General features: G+C 38.2%; 1 long non-coding RNA gene across 1 annotated transcript; it reads left to right on the forward strand.

Annotated features, from left to right (window-relative positions):
• The first annotated feature begins 7007 nt into the window (after positions 1 to 7007).
• On the forward strand, positions 7008 to 9875 carry LOC111273596 (uncharacterized). The gene is made up of 3 exons (XR_002687948.2): positions 7008 to 7151; positions 7616 to 7774; positions 8874 to 9875. It is a non-coding gene; the product is annotated as an uncharacterized LOC111273596 (long non-coding RNA).
• Positions 9876 to 21647: the final 11772 nt, after the last annotated feature.

Genomic DNA, 21647 nt, shown 5'->3' on the forward strand with positions numbered 1-21647 from the left:
GCAAAAGTACTTATGCAAATGCATTCATCCGGTGAAGGTCAGCTGTTGGATGCTTTATCCTCAAGGCCGACATTAGATGCTACACGATAATATGCGTAAATAGACGTGCTACGTTTAGATCAGTGTTTTACTACATGATGGTATACTTATATTAACTATTTTGTAAACGACCGGAAGCTCGGTACTATGTACAAACGATTTAAGGACATTCACACAGGAATGCATAATAAATGGTGTGACATGCACAAAGTTCGGTTGTCGATATATTTGCAACGAATGTTGTTAAAACATGGTGAAGTTCGCCTATAAAAACGACTCACTCTTAAGTGGCGCAGATGTCCGAGTTCATACCACGATAACAGTAGATCTCACTGCTCAAGTTGCGCCTACCCGGACTGCTAAACGCAAGGTTGTGTCACGATGCCTATCATTTATGTAACAAACTCTTTGAACGCGTCCACAAAGCTCTCGTGATACCTGGTGTAATTAACGCTAAAGTCTTCTCAGACCGATTGGTTCCCTGGGAAGGCACAAATCGTACTTGATTGCACAGAGCATTTAGATAAGATTCAGGTTTTTAGCTGACATACAACCTATGTTTTCAACGTTAGCGTTCATTTTCGAAGAGGCTTATTGAAAAACGTACGTGTTGCACGGGCAAAGGTATCTTGGAAAAAAACAGAAGCTGAAGGCCCGCCTAATCACCGATGCACTGCATCAGCCATACAAGGTAACACACCACGGCAGTCTGGTTTCTTGCCCTTATTAATGCCTCGATCCTCATCAGTTGTTTCTTGGAATATGTTCGCATTATGGAATACGATACTTCGTCCGGTGCAAATTTTCTCCGTGTCGTCGGCGAAGCAATTTTAATTCAACCTGATCTCGTTCTGCACAAGTTCACAGAATGGAAACTTACGCCAGATCAGGAGAACTTAGTGAGAAAGCTGCTGATCCACTAAGGGCTTGAAACGAGTATCCGAAGAGCACTTTCATCCTCACACTGTGCTGGGCGGGACTATTCAATGAATGCTTATGCACACACAAAACCCAACGGACAGATGTCATTCAACTAAAACTATCCAAGGATAAGATAGATTCGCCGTACATGGTGCTTGTAGATTTCACGATAGTTTTCAATTCGGCTCCAGAAAAACGGCTATGCTTGTCAGTGTCCCTATAAATGTTCTCAATCTTCTTGTAGCAATTTTAGAAGAGAATACGGTAGCCATCGACGACGTAGTGGCCGAACTCCGACTTAATTACAGGCGACTGCTCTGGTTTTAAACGAAAATTTGAACCCACTCCTGTCCTTCATTATCACTAAAAGACATCCCTAATCAAATAAAAAAAACATCAAAAAACCGACAAAGTCATCCTGTATGCAGTCGGCTTACTGGTTCCCGGGTCTAGTTGATACCAGGCACAGCAAGCTATCGCCCGACTGGAAGCAGTAGTTACAGAATTGGAACTGTAAACTGGACCAAAATGGAGATAATGAAATTCAGATGTGGTAACTGAAAAGTCACTTATACCCTGTAACCGGTTTCCATACTTGGTATTGCTATTCTTCGCTAAAGATACCATCTACATCTCTGAGCTATATAAGAATGCTCTTGCAGCGGCACGATAGATTAAATCGCCTTACCATTTTCCTTCTACAGCCACTCTTGGTTTGTTTGGTCTCAAAATAGTCTTCGATGTCAACATATAGAATATGGGTCACTTATTAGGATTTGAAGGCAAAACAGATCACATCAGAACCTTTTTCCTCAAGAAAGCGCTGTCCGACTTTTCAATACTTGCGTCATCACTTCGCACCCCCAACCCAAACTAAATAGTTAGCATTTTACGTTCCGTACCCCTATCAGACGCTCCATCAGATGGCTGGCCTCATCACGAACCCAAACATGCCTAAGCAATAGTTCAACTCCAGGCCAGCATGTGTCCCTCAAGTTTAGGTTCCACAATTAAAACTTGGGAACGAAAAGTAAACGAACTTGGAGACTTTTTTGACTAATTTTGCGATAAGGAACAGCCAGTGGAAAGAGCAAATTGGTTAAGTCGACACCTTATGATCCGCATGCCGTGTAAGGGTTTTATAGACATAGGCTTAATGCGGAGCAAGACTTCCTCAGGTAGCAGGTGCACACGCCCAGATGGTGAAAACCGTTGCAAATATCACGCCGTTCGTTTTCCCCCGAGTGTCGTTATTGAGATGCAAAGTGCTCAGATCAAAGTATATAAACCGAACTATGCACAATGTATATGATATCAAATGTTCTTGTGTTTACTTTGATTTTGCGTTACCTGTGTATCTGAAGAATTTGAATCCGACCAGCAACGGTGAACCAATGAAACTTAATTCTGCTTGCTTTCACATATTTGTCGTATGTTATTTCTATATTATGAGTCGAAAGCCCAAAAATGAATCCAACGATACGAAACGCAAACTATATTATTGTAGCCATTACTACACGCAAGTACCACTACCCATCAAGTCCTTCACCTTTATTAATTTCTATACGACTTCAATATCTAGTATAAGAGACTTCGGTGTATATTTTCCATGCCTCCAGCACACACTAGATCTATAAAACATCAATCTATATGAACCAATGAACAAAATTTTTTTCATCGTAAGGATATATAACAAAGTTGTACGATTGTAGAGACCGAAAACGGCTCACGGGTTGCAAACCGAAAAAAAAATGGCTCGAATAATCGAGTATATATTATATTGTGCGAAACTATTTGATAAGTTGAGAGACCTGAAGAATTTTACTTTTGTTTATATATAATAAATGAGCCCTCTCTATTTTTCGTACGTTAAAGCAAGTGTTCCGGGGGCACCTCAACAACTGTGTACTTGTGATTCGCATTACCATACTATATCTCATTATAGATGGCTCGTTTAACAGAATCGACGGTAGGATAGGCTACGTCAGCTATCCTATAGGGAATCCGAGATATTAAACAGCAGTAATCGTTTTCTTTTCGGACAATATCTCATAATAATAACAATAATAATATATGCCCCTTATATTTATTATAAGCATGAACATTGACCTGCGCTTGATTTTATTCGGCACTTCTTGTTTAAAAAAGTGGCACAGTTTTATCGCTTGATCATTTTCCGATGCGTGCATATGTCTTAACTACAACAGCGGTGTGTTTCAGCATGTATTTTTTGCCGGTAATTACTTACAGATTTATCATTTGAGTTACATGCTTCAATTAGTACGCATATTTAACCGGCATGAAGTACATTACTTAATTATACCATATTTGAATCAGAGCCTTTTATTCTCATTCGCAAGCTATACTTAGCTCATTTTTGACCTTCCACCTCCCAACTTCGGTTCCTAAAATGATTTCAGCAGTAATGAACACTAGTTTCGTTGGACACCTTTTTTCCAAGATATTCACCAACTTTCGGTGACTCCTCATCTTTAAGAAATAGGTTGATTTTCAGCACCAAGCTATATGTTTGGCTCCAAGCTCATTATTTTTGACGGCATTCAATTACTTTATGGTCATAGATCGCTGATGATTTCATTCAAACGTCTCAATCCACTATATATATATATATATACGTATTCCTTATCCTTTGTTTCTAAGACTGCATCCAAAACGAAAATGGATATTTCAACAATATTTTTTTACATACGCAAAAAGTATTGTTCCTCAAAGTCGTACTTGCTTCAACATAATTACCATCCGCCGCCATCGTAGATTTAATTCGAGACCGAAACTATTATTCGGTCATTTTTAAAATATCTTTTCTATAATCCGTAAGTAATTTTCTGACGCTAACCTTACTCTAAACGATATTAGAGCACAAATTTGCCAGGGCATCCCCTAAAAAGAGCGTTTTTAGTATTGACTGGCATTGGTTCAGCTCGAAAAGACTGGATAGTAGCTCATCTTGGTTTAAATTCCAAAAGTAAGACACTCTTGTTTTCCATGACAAGTTTGTTCTTGTGTTCTAAAAAGAGCAAGCTTCCGCCTGGTACCAGAAGTAGCAGAGAGACGCATGCGGGTTACGACAAGCAGCCACCAAAGTCTTTTCCAAATTGAATGTACTGCCTTATATATATATATATATATATATATCTATATACTAGGCCCATTTATTGAAAATGAATGGACTATTTGTTCGAAACCAATATATATTTTTATAATCGTCCCAATTCAAATCGTGCTCTTTGAAGTGATCCCCGCAGGATTTCTTTCAGCCACCGTTCTTTTTATTCTTCGGAAAAAATTTCATATTCAAGCTCTAGGGTTACCGTCTCAGCCCGGTCAGCACTTTTTTCACAATTTCTTCTATCGCTTCGAAACGGTCCCTCTTCAAATTGTTCAGTATTTTAAGAATAGGAAATAATCCCTTAAATACAGGGGCTGGGGCAACACACACATCGAGTATTTTTGCAAAAACTGCTGTTCAAGTAATGAAATGTGGGTTGGTGCATTGTCATGATGGAAAGTCCAGATTTTGTTGTATTACACTTGGTTTCTTCCGTTAGACAGACTCGCGCAGCCATCTTCAAACTTCGTGATAGAATTTTTTGATGAAAGCATGCATTTATAATGCATGATTCCCCGATAATCGAAAAACCTTGAGCAGCATCTTGGATTCGGACCTAAGTCGGGCGACTTTATTCGAGTTCGTCCTTGAAGCAATACTTGGAGGACTGCATTTTGTTCTGCTCTTTGTAGCCGTGCACCCACGTCTGGTTACGCGCAATGATATCTACAGGCGAGCTTGCTTTTTGTGGAAATATCATAAGGTTCTTCCAACACAGTTTTTTATGGACTTTCGTCTGCTGGGTATCTAGCTTTTCGGTACAGCCTTTGCTGTAAGCCTTCCTACGCCTAAGCGACTAGCCTAACTGGCCTGAAATAAATTAATTGGGACCTTTCTCTTTTATCGGTCATCACTTTTGTGGTGATTCAATGGTGTGCAAGCATGAGTTGTTTTGCTCTTTTTATGTTCTTATCCATGATCCTGGCCACAGGACTTTCGAAACGACTATAATTTTTGATATGCGGTTTTGTCCTTCTTCGAAACGATTGAACCTCTTTTTACTTGAGCTTTATTTAGTGTCTCGTTTTCATAAGCGTTCTTCAACATTCTTAGAGTGCCTGTGAAGCTATTTTTTTTTCATACAAAGCCAAATGCGCGGCCGTTGCTCTATGCGGGAAAAACTAGACGCAGAACGTTCGGACAAAGCCTCGGATAACTTTACTGGGACACTCAAAATTGTATCAGGTTGCTGTGAAATTTAAACTTTAAGTAATAAAAGTCCCTCTTGTTGCTAGAACAAATGTGGATCACAAGCGATCTTTCGGTAGCTCGCAAATTCAAACAATTCATTTCTGAACAAACCGTACTGTATATATGTACATATAAAGAGTGAGTAAACAAACAGTAAAGCTTCGGGAAAAACGGATGCAGTTGCACTGTTATTACATCTAATTGTCACGTCATCATTGAGGCACAACAATACTTAATATTTCAATACTTTACGGGACATTAATAGCAGCTTTATTTGAATCAAATAATACTTTGCAATCCTTATATGGAGCATAAGTCGACAAGGACATATGACATAGTATCTTCTCAAAGTTATACATATATATAAAGGTAAAAGTATAAAAGCTATAAAACGTTTGTTATTAAACTCCTATATCAGAAAAAATCTGTAATTGCCATCTTCTGACGAAAATCTAGTTGTTACGTCGGACGTATATATTTTTCCTTCATTTTTTAATATTTTTACATAAAAAAACTGTGGTGTTTTTAAGTCAATCATTTTGTTTAAAAACGTACGACATATACATGGACTATTAGATTTGGCTCATATAACATACATCGGAAATGATATGATCACATAGAAAAATGTGCTTTTAAGTACTGTCACTTTTATTTAAGTTAACAGAAATAGCTTGTATAGATTCCATTGGTGTACTGTCAAATTTTGCATCGAAAAATGAGCCATTTTCAACCGTAAGACGGCAATAATTCTACGTTGTGCCGTAGGCCATTTGAAAAACGGGACGAGTACTCTTCGCGGATGTTTCGCGTGTGAGACGTTTGTACGCATAGTACTTTTTTGATCTCCGGAATGACGGTATAGTTAATCTTCTTTGATAAAGCTTACCTAGACGAACTGCGTTACATTTTAGCGTCACATGTTCTATTTTCTCTGGCTCTATCCCACAGTTTACATATTAGACCTGCATACTAAAGTCAGAATGCATACAGAATTATGTGGTGTGCAGTATTTTCACGTGTATTGCGCAGACAATAAAATCCTGTTACTGCAAGTGCACAATGTACTCATTGTTGGCTCTTTATTATTGCTATACCATGCAAGACTTGTTTTTTCATCACATTATCTGATTAACAATCTAGAGCGGTTTTTCACACTGGTTCTAGACGGCTCTTCAGCGATCAATATCAACAGTCCTCTTCAATTGTTCAAAAATATACCGAAATGTTGAAGTATGTTTATATTTATGCCGGGCGCAGGCCGCCTCTGTGATGGTTCGGTTAATGGTAGTCCTATAGCCTATAGACATAGAATTCAGCTAATTCTCCGTTCCTCCTGTGTCTATTTGCTTACTAGCACACTACATCAAAAGTCCGTTAATTATTCGCCTATTACTGCTCTATATATGGAAAAGGCGCTTGTTCCATGTTGTTACTTCTTGCAATAAGTTTTCCTTGTTTCGTTGTTTCGATCTCTTACCGCTGGTATAAACCAATGCGGTATATTGCACGAGATTTGGTAGGCCTACGTGGTTTCCCGAGTCAATGCGGGCTGTTAAGGACGAAATAGCAACTTTTCTAATTATATCCAATCAGTCAATGAGCATCTATCGTTCATATATATATTTATATATTAGACAGGTCCAAGAGAAAAAAAATTCTATAGCACGGGCAATATAGGCATTCGGCTTCACTGCTTTGACCTGAAAGTGCCACCATAACAATCGACTGTCAATATATTCGCGTATGCTGCGGACCATGAAAATTAAAAACGAAGTTAATCTCATGCCTAGGTTATCTTCGTGTATCAAAACAAGTACTTAAAATGGCGACTATTGACCACGTCACATTCCTAATATTGACGGGAAAAGTGGTATGTGTTTTTTTTTGGTTATGAAGATTACTAAGGAACGAATCTTTTTAGATAAGCTATGGATTTGTCCTAAACCTTGCTGGGTCGAGTGTCGCCATTTGACATAGCGAGCCTTCCTAGCCTGATCGAGACCCTGATGTTTGCACAACAGCATCAAAATCTGTTACAGCATTTTTATTTATTATTTTAACTGTTTAGTTTTATGAGGTCAGTCTTGGACCCGGTACCTTCAAAAATGTGTACAAGTTACAGTCAAGGCTTGCTATTTCAGGCCCATGTTGTGACATTAATAGAAAGCATAGCCAGTAAGTTACGTACCCCCTCAAAGTTTGCCAAAATACTAACTTTATTGAAAAAAATTATACGTCTTTGTTGTTTTATCATTTAACTAGAAACTGCAGAATCTTTACTTTACACCTTCATACAATCGCATTGCATCATGACATATTTTTCATAAATTTCAGCTTTCAGCGGTAAAATTGGAATCGGCGCTATACGGTACCATTGTAAAAACCATGCTCCGTTTTTCCTGAAGCACCGTGTAATGAGGCAACGTGAACTTATTATTAATGGCATTAACAGCCATCCTAATCAAGCAGCAGTCATGGTCAGTGGTATCAGTCGTAAGTATCTAACATGATCAAATTCTGCGTACGAAAGCAACCACAATACCAGCCTGACATGAATTAGTCGAGGAAGAAGAGCTTAAAAATCTATTGGTCTTCATTGTTTGTTCTTTATAAGCATATATCCATGATAGGGGCATTATCACCGAACTTATACAGTATAAGTTCGGTTATACTATAACCGAACTTCAAATAACTGCGAAATGAAACTAATTGTTTCTAACTTCTAAGGTTGATTGCATTCACTTTTCCTTCAGCACTTGGAACGGCGAAGTTTTTTTGCATATTCTTGATTCAAAAATGAATATACTGTTTGACTTATTTGCATCTTAAGCCATACGCATTTTCACTATTAATCTTGTACTTTCCGAAAAAGTATAGTTTATATTGGGAATTGCGCTAACTCCAGAATATGTAAGTGATCTTTAGTAGATGCCCATACAAGCTACGATGCCTATGCTTTATCGTATTATTAGCGATATACTGTTACCGATATTTTTCCAACGCAAACCAACGGAGCTCCTGTAGCTTTTTAAATATCTGGTTATAAATCTGGTAAAAAGAGTTTTGTAATACTAGCCCAGCTTTGTACCGCTTAACTGGAAGCTCTTGCAGCGTCTAGAAAAACTCTCGCACGAAGTCCTACCAGTTTAGAAAAATTGCGCTGCACTTATTCGTAACAAATTCTCAGTGATTCTTCAGCTACCAATTCTTGATCTGTTTGCCATTATGGATCTACATAAATATCCCAACGTGTGCACATACGACAACATTTTAAACACAAACGAAGCCTCGAGGTATTTTAAGGTACAGCTAAATAATTATGGTCGAACAGAATCATCGGTCCCAGCAGCTGCAACAAGCGTACTCAGACATTCAAAATGTTAGGCGGACAGAAATTTTAATGCTAACGCTATTAAATGTATCAGCTGGTTATAAATGATTCGTGTGATTTTGTTGGCATAATTAGGTAGTATTTCTGACAATGATGTGTACAAATCGTCTATATGAAACTGGTGTGTAGGGCAATATTTATTTATTTATTTATCTTATATTTAATATATATCTAATATTTATTTATCTTTTCTTTTATCAGCCATTTTGTTTGGCAGGGTTAAAGACGAATGAGGCATTGACACTGATAACATGAAAAGTTCGTGCAATAGAGAGAACAAACCAATGAAGGAAGTCACAGTAGACGGATTGGAGTGCCAAACAAAATTCAGTACCAGTCAGCCATAGAAGGGTAGATATAATGGTGTACAGCAGAAACTGGCGTAACTGAAATGAGTACGCTGACAGCCTGATTCGAGCCTCTAGTGTGACTCTGTGATTCGATCTTATTGGCAACCGAGCTACATGAGGTGTTTCCTCATATGTGGAATAACAAACTCGTAAGTGACGAGTACGGAATGAAAGCCTTGCCCTAAAAGGACAGGAGGTTTCGTTTTGTTGAACGAAAGGGGGCAAGCAAAGTGATTTGACGACAAAGATTTTATCGAATCAGTATGAATTAGTTTTCAGCTGGTCAACTCATGGCGAGAGAAACCATTCGAGCCTTAAGTTAAACAACAAAACTGCAGGTCAGATACTTGCTGCCGGTCAGGCTTCACCTATCCAACAGGATTGCTTGAGAAACTAACTCTATGTAAATGCAGTATGCATGTGGGTAAAAGAATATGGCACTGTAATAAGTAATATAAAGAATATGGTAAAAGAATATGGCACTGTAAGTAGGTAAAACCTAATGCGTACCACGGACATCACACATGATGTCCCTGGAGAATACAGTCTCATTATGGTCTTTGAAGCGTCCCAAAAAAAGGCTCTGATTGACGTATTTAAAGAAAAAAACGGCCACAGAGGGGTGATGCGGTGGTTCGTCAAACCTACTAACTTCTTATATTGCAAGTTGCTCCTCGCAAAAAAGTTTGGCCTTACTGTCGTGTTAAAATAAGTTTTTTATTTCAGATTGTCATCTGAAGCTTGTTAATAGCATGGCTTTAAAATGGAAAAATAAATCGCGTATCACATATCTTCTCTTAGCGAATTAGTAACTGTGGCTCAAACAAGTCTCGCACGTCCCAGCAAAAAGTAATCAGCTTGTTTTTAATTGTAGTGGGTAAGATTAGCTCGGTGACAATCCAACTCATAATTTTTCAGTATTTGACTGTTTTGTAGTTTGCCGTTGCTATTTACCGTTGCACTTCTTTCGTCTGTTATAATCCTTACACCTGTTGTCTTGTGTTCATCATGTTTTGCAGTTACTTTGGTAGTGCGGATGCTGTGCTTTATATACCTGCGGTAAGATCGTGAGAAGAAAGTTCTTAAAATTCAAATTTAATTTAATAGCCTTTATGTTTCGAGTTATCGTCGTTGGGCACTCCATCAGACGGCTGGCCCCAGCACAAAACGAATCGTATGTTTATGCCGAGATTCTAACCTAAACCACAAAGGGTCCCTAAGATTAGTCGGCAAACTAGTGGGCTATTTTAATTAGCCTAGCAGAAGTTAGATAATCCTTTTAGCATTTCCCCTGAAAATTCTATTCCATATTTTATGCGTAACAGTACATTTTTTGGTTTTATTTTTTTGACAGCTTTAGGTACTGCTACCGTTTAATAGGTCCTCCGGGCCACCTCTCTGGTATAGTATCAAGTACTTGCCCACATTAAATAATTTGGCTAAGATGGTTGCTTTTGGACTTAGTTTTTTTCCGACGGAATGGATGTTAACGATACTCCATAGTAACCATTTCTTAGTGCGGAAATTTGAACCAGGAACGGCCGCATGTTTATAGTTACCATGGCAACAGACACAGAGATGCATATTTATCATCGAAATTAGACCCTTTCACTATTATCATACGACTGGCTCTAAAACAACAATAGTTCGTATTTAATTATAGCGGCTTCATTCATGCCTAATGAATTTTAATTCGATGTCCCTTTTAGAGATCAAACTGCGCACAAGCTACCGGGTCGGTTAGTTAGAAATTTCTAGTGGACATTGGAAATTAAACCTTCGTTATATTACTGCGGCCAGTATAAGATATGAGGTGTGTGGGTCACACCAATTATACATTGTGTTTCTTCCGAATTTAGATGTATGAAAAAAGTTGGCAGTACAAGGGCAATCAGTTAACCGTTTTTCAAGGATGTTTAAAATTAAATATGTATATAGACTAAAATATACAGTGTAAAATGTAGTAGTATAGACCTGACAAGCTTATTTTTTTAATATTAGTCACTCCGTGGAAAAGTCACCAATTGTTGCAAAGACATCCTAAGCCAGACACCTATTTGTAGGTTCATTGCACGCACGTGCTAACCGGACTTCGTACAAGAACTACAAGACACAATATTCACCACACATATCTCACGCTCTTTTTGATTTTTCAAGTCGCTTTCACACAATTGTTGTACAGCCTACCTGTCGGGTATCAACAGCGTAAAAGCAGTGTAAAATTTTGGACAAACATTTTGATTCGGTGGGTTGCCTCTTACCTCTTGAACCCTTCATGCAGATGACGCGGTTCCTACGACACTTTTTTTCGTGCGTCCGACCGACCCTGATCGAGATTTACGAAAGGCGCATGAGCAAAAACTGAAAACCCGCCCAGTTGGGGACTATTATAGTCACCTTAACTACTCAAAGAACAGAAACTATAGTCCTATCTATTCCCCAGTTTTTATCCCTTCTTTTCCGGTTCTAAAATTAGTGGTGTGGATTAATCATTATTTCATTTCGATTTTATTAAACATCTTTGTTTAATATCGTGTTATAAATGTAGAATCATTGATAATTAAATATAGCTCGTGAAAAATATCGCGAGAACAAAGAATACTATAATTGGGGACCTTACAGTAATTATGCGGGTTTTTTTATATGTCTATCTAATAGCGACGAAAAAGCGATAAAAATTTCTTTTCTGATTTTCTGTGTAGGGTAACTGATTATGATAGGATGTTGCATAAGTACAGCAGTAAAGTCGCACAATAGAAGGCAGCAGATAGGTCTTCCAGTTTCTCGAAACTTGATTCAAAACATCAGTTCAGCTGAGTGAGCCATTCGATACATTAACTGTAGACCAAGCCTGCTACCCATGACGAGCCAGTTCCTGAAACCATATTAACGCGTGGAGTTTCCGATGATCTTCCTGAAAACATTTAAAAACCGGGTTGCATTTAAACTATTCTGCACGACTATACTAGCGTATGTCAGATCGCAACCGTAAAACCCCACTCCCATTTTGTGAAAATGTATCTGGGTGCGTGAGAACGTCCAGCCCAGGCCTTCACTAAACGCAGATGATTTTGATGACAAGTTTAGTTGATGCGGTGAATGCAGACCTTGGCCTGGCAGAAACCCACACACTGGGGCGTCCCGCCTCTCTAGTCTTATGGGACAGGATTACATAGATCCACGCCTATAGATCTAGGGTAGCTTGCTATATACTGCTTTAAATGGATCGATTTTGCCTTCTAGGGGCACAAAATAAGCACAGGCAATAAAACAGCGCAGTATGAAGGTGCCTGATATCTACAAGACAATTGACTCAAATTATTACTCTGCAGTATTAAACCTGCTCGTCAACGTGCATTGCAAGGGTTTCAGAACCCAGTTAATCTGTTCGATTAATATCATTAATTGGGCTTTGTCTAACCGGACCGTTTTTGTCGCTTTACAATTCATACGACCTCCGCCTTTTTCAGCTGCAGTTTAAAACTTTGCAGTTAGTCAAAGTAATAGTATAGCACTAGGAACACTGTGCCGTTCACGCGCCAATCGATCACCATACGCTCCACTATTATTCGAGGATCAATAAGCGCGGGTTTGAAAATTCTTCGCTCTTGTGGGTCTAGCACGACCAGCATATTCGATTCATAGTATTAGAGGCCTTATATTTTAAGTTTTACAATAAGGAGGCACTTGGCTAACTCTGTGTGTCAAATGTATTATACGCTGTGCGTTCACGACTAGCAAAATCCCTGGACGCCTGCCGCAATACTTAACAAAAATACTTTCAAATCCTTAGACAGTCTAAAAACGTGTTCATAATGGATTTTTTGACTTGACATATGAAACACAAGTAATAACAAATCCTCATGCTGCACCTATACTAACAATATGATTGAATGTGATGTAACATATGAGTAAACCCAGTGCCAGCTGTCTGGTTATAAGGAAGCCAGCCGCAAGTTTGGGTCCTCAAAACTCGTGTGTGCAAATCTTTATACTAATAGCCCTGTAGCTATTACACACAAACTTACGAAAAGCTCTACCCAAGATCGCCTCGAGTTCAAATTTCGGTTCCTTTATACGACTGGAAAAACCTCACCAATTCCATTTAATAAACGAAAAAGAAAAGATTTTTTCTAAGCTGCTCATTATCAACTTATTTTGACATTAATGTTTGTTTTCGGTAAGAACAAAGCATGTACATTTTAATGAATAAGGATACATGCTTCTAGTGATGGTGGAATTATTCCTGCAAGAAAAAATGTTTTGGATCACTGCTATGCAAAACTACATCGACGACGCGTGCACGTTGCCACATCTGCACAACAAACAAGCACTCGAGGTTAGGAGCAACGGCAGGTACCGCTTGTTGCGTAAAAATTCAAAAATAACGTGGGTCGTCCCTGAAGACAATAAAACCTCGTATTTTTGTGTGCAGCTACAATTAACTACGAAGATTGTGAGATATGAATTACAAGCACTTGCAGCCTCGCTCGAAGTCACAATAAGGATAGTTCCAATGCGAATTAAGTAAATTAAGAATCTGTTTTCTGCTCGTTATTCTACGGCAAACAATAATCGTGCAGGCTAGCAAAATCTACACAGGTTTATACGAGCGCATAAAATATCAGAATTATCTTTGTTTTGAAAAGGCAAACATGCAGGTCTTTTGCTCGCTCTCTATGCAGCCAGTGCCTACAGAGCCGAGTCTATGCGATATTCCAAAATATTTTCAGTTTTCTAGATTAATAACGTTTTACTCATATATGCTGTACATACACTAGATAAAGCAAAAATCTCTTGACAGCTAGAAAGTGTTACTCTCGTATCTGCTCAAGTAGCAAAATATACGCAGATGATTGCAATACTGTTCAGATTTGGCCGTACCACGCACTTGTAACATGGTCATCTTGACATAATTCCTATAAAATAAAATTAGCATGTGTTGACAATAGCTATAACGATAAATATTTTATTCATTTAAATTGTTTTATTTACTATCATCAGATTACCCTTTAGTATGCATATAAAATAACTAAACGGAGATAACATTAGGGAGTACCCATTACAGATGTGCTACATAGTTAGGCGCAGCCATTAGCGCACCTTCTGGTACCTTATCCTTCAACAATTAAAAATTTTTTTAAAACTGCACGCAAAATTGTGCGGGTACTTGTTGTTACAGCCCCTACCAATAATCAAAAACTTTTCTGTCACTGTTGCTATATAAGGACGAAGTGTTGTTTGAATCAACAGAATCTGTGTGCCGGTATTATTGTTTCTTCACACAATTTGTGGCAAGAAGAGAGTATTGTCGAAGCCGAAAAACTATTTAATTCGAGAATGAACGAGATGATTAGCCAAGCTGCAAGGATAACGTCTGTTATGTGAAGAAAATCACCATTGGAACTACCATGTTTTAGCTCGAAAATTGCGCATCAGCTAATACGGTCACAGGAATAAAGAAAAATGTCTCGGATTGAGCAAAGTGTGTAGGTGTCGCAGATTTACAGCGACGACACTGACAGTATTGGGAATAATGGTACGATCTCGGCGCAGGAATCGCTCGAGAACTGTCAACGAGGATTCACCTTATGATTGAAGAGTTGGCAAAGACTAGTCGAGAGCGCGGGCGGCTCTAGACCGTATGTTGAAACACGTACGCCTGTAGCGCGGCGGAGTTTGGCGGCTTATACCAAGATTCAGTCTACCTGACATCATGGTCTTGCTCAAACAAGTAACATCTGTGGGTAATAATCCGTCGTCACTAAAATATATAGTGTGCAAATTGTAAGCTCAGGGAACGAGGCTTATTCACGCACACCAACAACTACATTCAGGACATCCGTTAGTGCTCAGTTCAGGAGTTGTTCAAAAAAGGGAAAACTGTAATGGGAATTTCTGGCATATAACCTTTTTTACTTCTCAGAGGAAAAGATTTGATACATACTGCCGGTGAAATGTACTGTATGCATGAGCCTTCGATAGTTATCAAAAGCAATTTACAACTGCGTGTTCTTTTTTCAAAAAACTTTCAGAACTAGGACTAACGCGGAAATCTTTACGATATTAATAACAAGAGTTATATATGAAAACTCACGCTTTCGGTGAAGAGCTCACAGGTGTAGTTTTTAGTCCCCGTTATAGTGCAGTGGGTAACGTATTTCCATGCTAATATTAAATTTACGTTGTGGTAGTTTCGAATCCGGGTATCGGCACACCTGGTAACGGCGATGTCGACCATTTGAAATTTGATTAGGATATCAAAGCTTCGATTAGGACGATAACGGTTAGATCTTAGCTTACGTTAAGAAATTAGCAAGGGCCTCGTGGTTCGAAGTCTCTAGAATATCAACTATTGCCATTTACAGCAGTATAGATTGCCAGACAGTAAAATTAAAAGGTACAAGATGTACATGGCCGAGCAATGTTATAGGTAGTGTTTTGCAATGAACTGCAGAAGTTTGACTCTCATCCCAACCGCATTGTGCTGTGTTTCTGGTGCAGTTCGAATAATGTAATACAATGTTTGTTACTTTTAAGTAAAAAAATTCTCATTTAAACTTAAATTGGTAAACGGTTAGAAACAGCTTCGCAATATGGTGGCGTTTTTTGCACATCTCTTAAATTAACGACTCCAGCTATTATTACCTAGTGTCAATTTTGTTTCGTAAAATTATCACTTGGTTTGTCCGCTATAAAATCTAAAAATAAAAAATACCATTCTTTACATAGAAGCGTATCTAGTCATTACGCAACGAGCACGGGTGTCGTTTTTTAGAGAAATGATATATATTATACATAATGCCAATATACGCAATGGGGGAACTCTTTCCTTGCCCTACAAGACCACAAGCGTCGTATGTTTTTATCACCGAGTTTTGCCTAGAGTTCGGATTTCACGATGACTACGCCAGAAGCCAAATAACTACAATTTCAAGATATGTTACGCGGTAGTAAAACCAGGAATACATTGAGAATACTCGACGAGGGATTCGTCAGCGGAGTACTTTACAAAGTACAAGCTAGACGTATTTAGTAAAAAAATAAACATTCTTCCTTATTGGTACATGGAGTGCTACTGGGGAATTGAAACTTCCGAAAACATATCAACTGGCAAATACTTTTAGGAAAATATGTGATTACGCGAAAAATACAAATAACATGTGTATCCTGGGAAGACTCAAGTTATTTTTTTTAGGTTTAGGAGAAAATTGTCGAAAAGAATTTTAGCATGATCGGGAGTACCAGAGTGCACATAGAACTAAGACTCTGCATTTCTGTCTGGCACTTGCCTGACGAAAATTGGTATAGCGAAATTATTAAACAAACCTCACATGTTTGCTAGGTTCAGTTCCAAAAATCAAAAAATGTAATATTTTTTGACAAAGCGGAGTGTCTCGACATAATTCGAAAAATATTCAATTTGGCAGGTAAATTATTTGTTGGTAAATACTCGGAACGGCAACTATTTATACCTTGATATCGACGAAAGTGACTGAAACATGTTTCTGAAGCTATCCAAATTTTGCGTAAATGATCCTGCGATTGGATTTACCAAAAAGGATTAAAACTAAAAGGCCAACGGATTTAACGTACTGCCTGTGTGTGCACCTAATTCGATCAGTCTAGAGGGACTCTTTCCTGACTATTGTGATCGTCCAAAATATAAGTTCACGTATTTATTTAGAATCAATGTATTTAGAACCCCAATGTGAAACGAATAAAAAATATTATTTGATCTTTATATTTTACTTATTACGATGGTCCTATGCTTCCTTTTTGATCACTCCCAACTCAGATTTTCCTTTAACAGTAGAGGTTAAAGGAATGACTTCCCGAAGAGGCTGAAGTCTACAGAGATGAAGACTAAAGTACCTCTCGGCGGCCATCATAGAGATCGCCACCAGAGTCCATGCTAAGTAGTTGTCGTTTCATCGGCTGACGTTCGATTCACTTATCATTAGAATATATCTTGTCAGGAAATTAATCCTGGTTACCTTTGACGTATTTACTGGGTATTATTTGCAATCCTTTATGTATCGTATCACAATTTCTAATTCCCTTTTCTTGCTTCTTTAAAGTTTCTTGTCTGCCGCGCATGTTCCAACTAAAACATACATTTTAAAACAACATTAACCAGTCAAACAAGACCATCCACAAATTGCACACATTGTAACGATACACTTGCACGCGAACTAGATACTTAAATGCGGCTTCTCTGATTTCTAACAACAGCCCTCGTGGCGTTACTGTCGCTAGAAAACGATTTTTAAACCACTGTGGAAGATTTGGAGGTATGTAGCGATAACTGGCCACTACAATATGTATGACCTATAGAATACAGTTCAGGTATCCAGTTTCGTTTCCTTTTATTCATAAAATTAACTAGGTCGTTCGAGAAGTGATATCGTTGTCGTTACTCATATTTTCGTTGTTGTTGTGGCCACAGATTATTTACATGAACACAAAAGAAGCTATCGCAAAGAGAAATTGCGGAGTGGATCGGAATATTGAAGTGCGCAGTTGACAATATACGTAAGAAGGTAAATAATAAGATGTCTTGGACGTCAAGGAAAGTAGGAAAAAAACGAAAAAATGTACACGACGCAACGAGAAAACACAATCACTCTGACCGTGCTGCCAAAAGACCCCTTCGTGGCCAAGCGCAGATTCAGTGTGTCCATCAACCTCGGATCGCAATGAGTGGTTTTAGCTGACGTGAACCACCCCATATTCTCGGTTAAACTATGGACACAAGTACATGTGTTTCGCCTAGGCTCGACAATTCCAAAGTTGGATAGTTGAGAAGTGGGAAGGTCTGTTTTTCAGATGACTCGCATTTTAAAATTTTGAGTAGTAACAATATCAGCGTTCCGGCCAAAGATACTATTAGTCCTGTTCAATATGAGAAATCAAACAACCGACCAAAATAATGTAATAATAATAATTAAAAGTAAGAAAAAAATATTTGGGCCGCTACTTTTATTTATGGTGCAAAAGCCCTATATTTCGCCAATGGAATGAAAAAAGACAATAGAGTGAGGTAATTCAGAAAAAAACTGCTGCCTCAGGTACGAGAAAGCTTTCCTACTAATGGTATTGAAGTTCTTTCATGATTTGGAAATTCAACTGATCTGAATTCGATCGAAAGCATATGGCATTATGGCAAAGAACGAGTTCAGGAAAGATAAAATATCATAAGCATGTTATAATTCAAGAATACGGTGTATCAAGCAGAAATCAGGCGTGGTGGCAATTGTTCGAAGATGCTTTCGGAGCATGCACAGTTAAGCACCAGCAGTGATTGTAACGACGGCTGAAACACCAGATATTAGCCGCAGTAAGTGCCTACCTTTCCGCAGTAACTCAAAATGCCGTTCCAGCGATAATTTGGTCTCATATGGTATCATTGAGAACCCTAGGCAAGCAGTTTTAACATAAAAACTGGTTTATCAATGGGTGTGGTTTAATGTAAAGCAAGAAGCACGTCTCGAACTTATTTCTCTTGTGGACCAGTTTTTATCACTGCAGAAGGCGAAAATCCTTATACTCATAGATTTTACACTATTCGATTCACGGTTTTCACAACTTCACAAGGATAAAAACCTTATCCCCCGCATCCGTCTTAACACTAAACGTTCCGATATTTATACATTGTTCCCAATTGATAAGCGATAGTTAGAAAAGGTTATGATCTATATAACTGAGCATAGGTTTTTATGGCGCAAAGTTCGTAAGCTACATAATAGTACTTAATCGAACAAACAGTGTTAAACACAACAGATATTTCTACTGAATAACTATGTTATATAATTTTAACCTCGTCTTCTCTCTCTCTCTCTCTCCCTCTCTGTGTATATATATATATTTTTTTTTTCCGATTTGAAACGGGAATTAAATGGGTTGTTAGAAATCAAGTAAGGTTCTAGACATCTTTGTTTTTCACATTTCACTGAACCTTGCTTGAAGGATGAAGAAACAAAATAACCAGTTTCTTCTTCTACCATGAATTCGCTTTTTCGAAAGCCATATTTTCTAAAGCCTTTCAGTGTGCCTTAGACTACAAATTGGATTTTTTTAGGTAAAGTGAGTTATATTAAGGGACCATCTTGAATGATATATGGGCCAGAATGTGGAACTGTATGGGCCACTACACCTCAAGCATATATGATACAGGATGCAGTTGATGCTAATTTTACACAGAGGTTCAAACAATTAACCAAGCTCAAAGCTCAGCTCCCTAGAAATGCGTATCGATGTCAAATAAGGCATCATATTTTAGCAGTTTGTTGTTGTCAACGGCACATCACATACGATTGCTTTTAAAGCCCGTAGTTTAGTTAGTGACCCCTTCTAACTATTCTCTGTATGTGACTTTTCTATACCGCACAATCGGTGTGATTAAACAAAATTATGTTGTACTACAGTCTAATCTGCCATTTATGTTTTATCAGGATGAACTCTGCATGCTAAAAATCACTAATGTTCGTATTTTTCTCTTGTTTTTCATGTATTCTTAATGTATTTATAATATTTGAACATTTCCTTTTCATATTGACAAGGATGACTAAAATAACCAATAATCATTTTTGCTTCTTCAATAAAAGCTTGACACGCATGAACCTTTTCACAATGGTTTATGACCGTCTTATTTTGTTGCTTTTTTTTAACCTATATTGTGCTCTGCTGTCTGCCACAACAAGACATTAGTATTTCCTACACAACGTTATGATCCCTGGCTTCCTATCCTACTTTTTTTAATTTTGTGGGCAACACGCTTAGTTTATTGGCAGATTTAGACGTAACACTTTGCACACCACTATGACGATCTCTTTGAACCTTCTTGGTTTTTTAATCGCTCGTCGTAGCTCAACTTGCACGCCTATTCGTTGTTTCGATTGTGCCAGTCTGTAATGTCTCCGCTATGTAAGAACGACATTCTGGATGTCAAGAGATCTAAAGAAACTTGTCTTTACTACGCTCCTTTTATGAAAAAGTCTTAAGCCAAAATTGGTACTTGCCCACTTTATCATTATAGCACACACGTTTGTTCAGTGTAACCTGTTTTCTTCTGTTTTCTGCCGATAAAATTTAATATATATATACATGAACATTATGTAGATCTTTGAGATAACTAAGGGGAAAGTTCTCGTTTTGCGCTCGAATTAAGCCAGGAAAAACATCAGGGCCAGACTGAATAACACTTGCAATCCACAGACTCTTACATAAATATCGCCCAAAAGTGGTTACTGTTGTCACTAATATCTTATGAGGACCCGAATTCTTAAAGGAGCGGAAAATGAGGGAGTTGCTTTTTGAAAATGAAAGGCTTCTAATAATCAGTTTGTTTCTTTGGCATGCTGGCAAAAGGTAATGGGTCAATTGTAGAGAGACGATTTCATAAGCTCGATGAATTAGGTAAAACAAATATCCGTAGCAATACATGGAGCTCTACGCGTACAGACCAGAGAAGATGTATAATCAAAGAATTGATAGCTATCCAAGTATAGTTAGAGTAAATTATGTACTCAAGCTCATGTTTCAAAGCGTGGTCTCATACATGTTATCATATATGGCTTCCGACAGATACGGAAAAAAGTGAATTGGAAGGTGCTGCACCGTAAAAAGAGCCGGATACAGCGGAAAAAAAAAGATACAGCGAGTAGCAAGGTTTTTATAATTGCTGTAGTAAACCAATGGATAGGCAGATACGAAGAACCGAAGGATGCACCATCGCGCTAGAGACTGACGGAGCCTTTTCTAAAACATACACCCCACCCCAAAAGAAGAAAACGAGGGGAACCAAAATACCAGTGGGATGATTACATTGTATAGGCTCGAACCATCTACAACAGGAATATACATAGTAAATAGTAGAGATTATAAAGAAATAAACGAATTAGGCCGTCTACTCAGAATTTCTTACTCGAATGCTTGACTATTATAGAATAATAAAAATGACTCTTAAAAAATATTGACGGCGTGCCCGCAGAAGTTAGAAGAAAATCTTCGGAGCCACCTTTACAAAATAGTGAGAAAAAAAAAAACGCCTGCCAATACCTGACAGAGAATGACAATATGAAAATAACTATCAAATTTTTACTCACTCGCAGAGATTTCTACCGTATGCTATGTCGAAGCGACGGGAAGAATTATACACCTCCAGCGTTAATAGAAGATTTACAGGCAGCTGAAGACAAATCTCCATTCGTTTTATTAAAATATTGCTCAAGGAGTGTCTTAGGTTAATTGTAATAAGTAACTTCGAGGACGCATCATTCCGAGAGCTATGGAAAACTGGAGAGGTCGGTCTGATCTCCAAGAGTTCTGACACACATTCTCTTCCTGCGGTCAGTGGCGAAATTCCTTGGGGCCATCGTTGAGGTAAGGCTCTAGGAAGTTGCTGGAATGGTACGATTTGTGATAGCCAGTTCGGAATTAGGAAGCATAAATCAATGTTAACAGCAACAGTGTACAGAGTGTATAGTGACTGCTGAAGTCTCGCAAGAATCCATCCTGAGATTTCTGCTCTGAAACCTGTATGTATGACGGGGCCATATGTATCCTGGATTTTCTTCTGGACATGGATCTGATTTCCCATATGCACGCGCTTCTAATCCGGAAA

The sequence above is a fragment of the Varroa jacobsoni genome, unplaced genomic scaffold (genome assembly GCF_002532875.2).
Source record: "Varroa jacobsoni isolate VJ856 unplaced genomic scaffold, vjacob_1.0 scaffold_201, whole genome shotgun sequence".
NCBI lineage: Eukaryota > Metazoa > Arthropoda > Arachnida > Mesostigmata > Varroidae > Varroa > Varroa jacobsoni.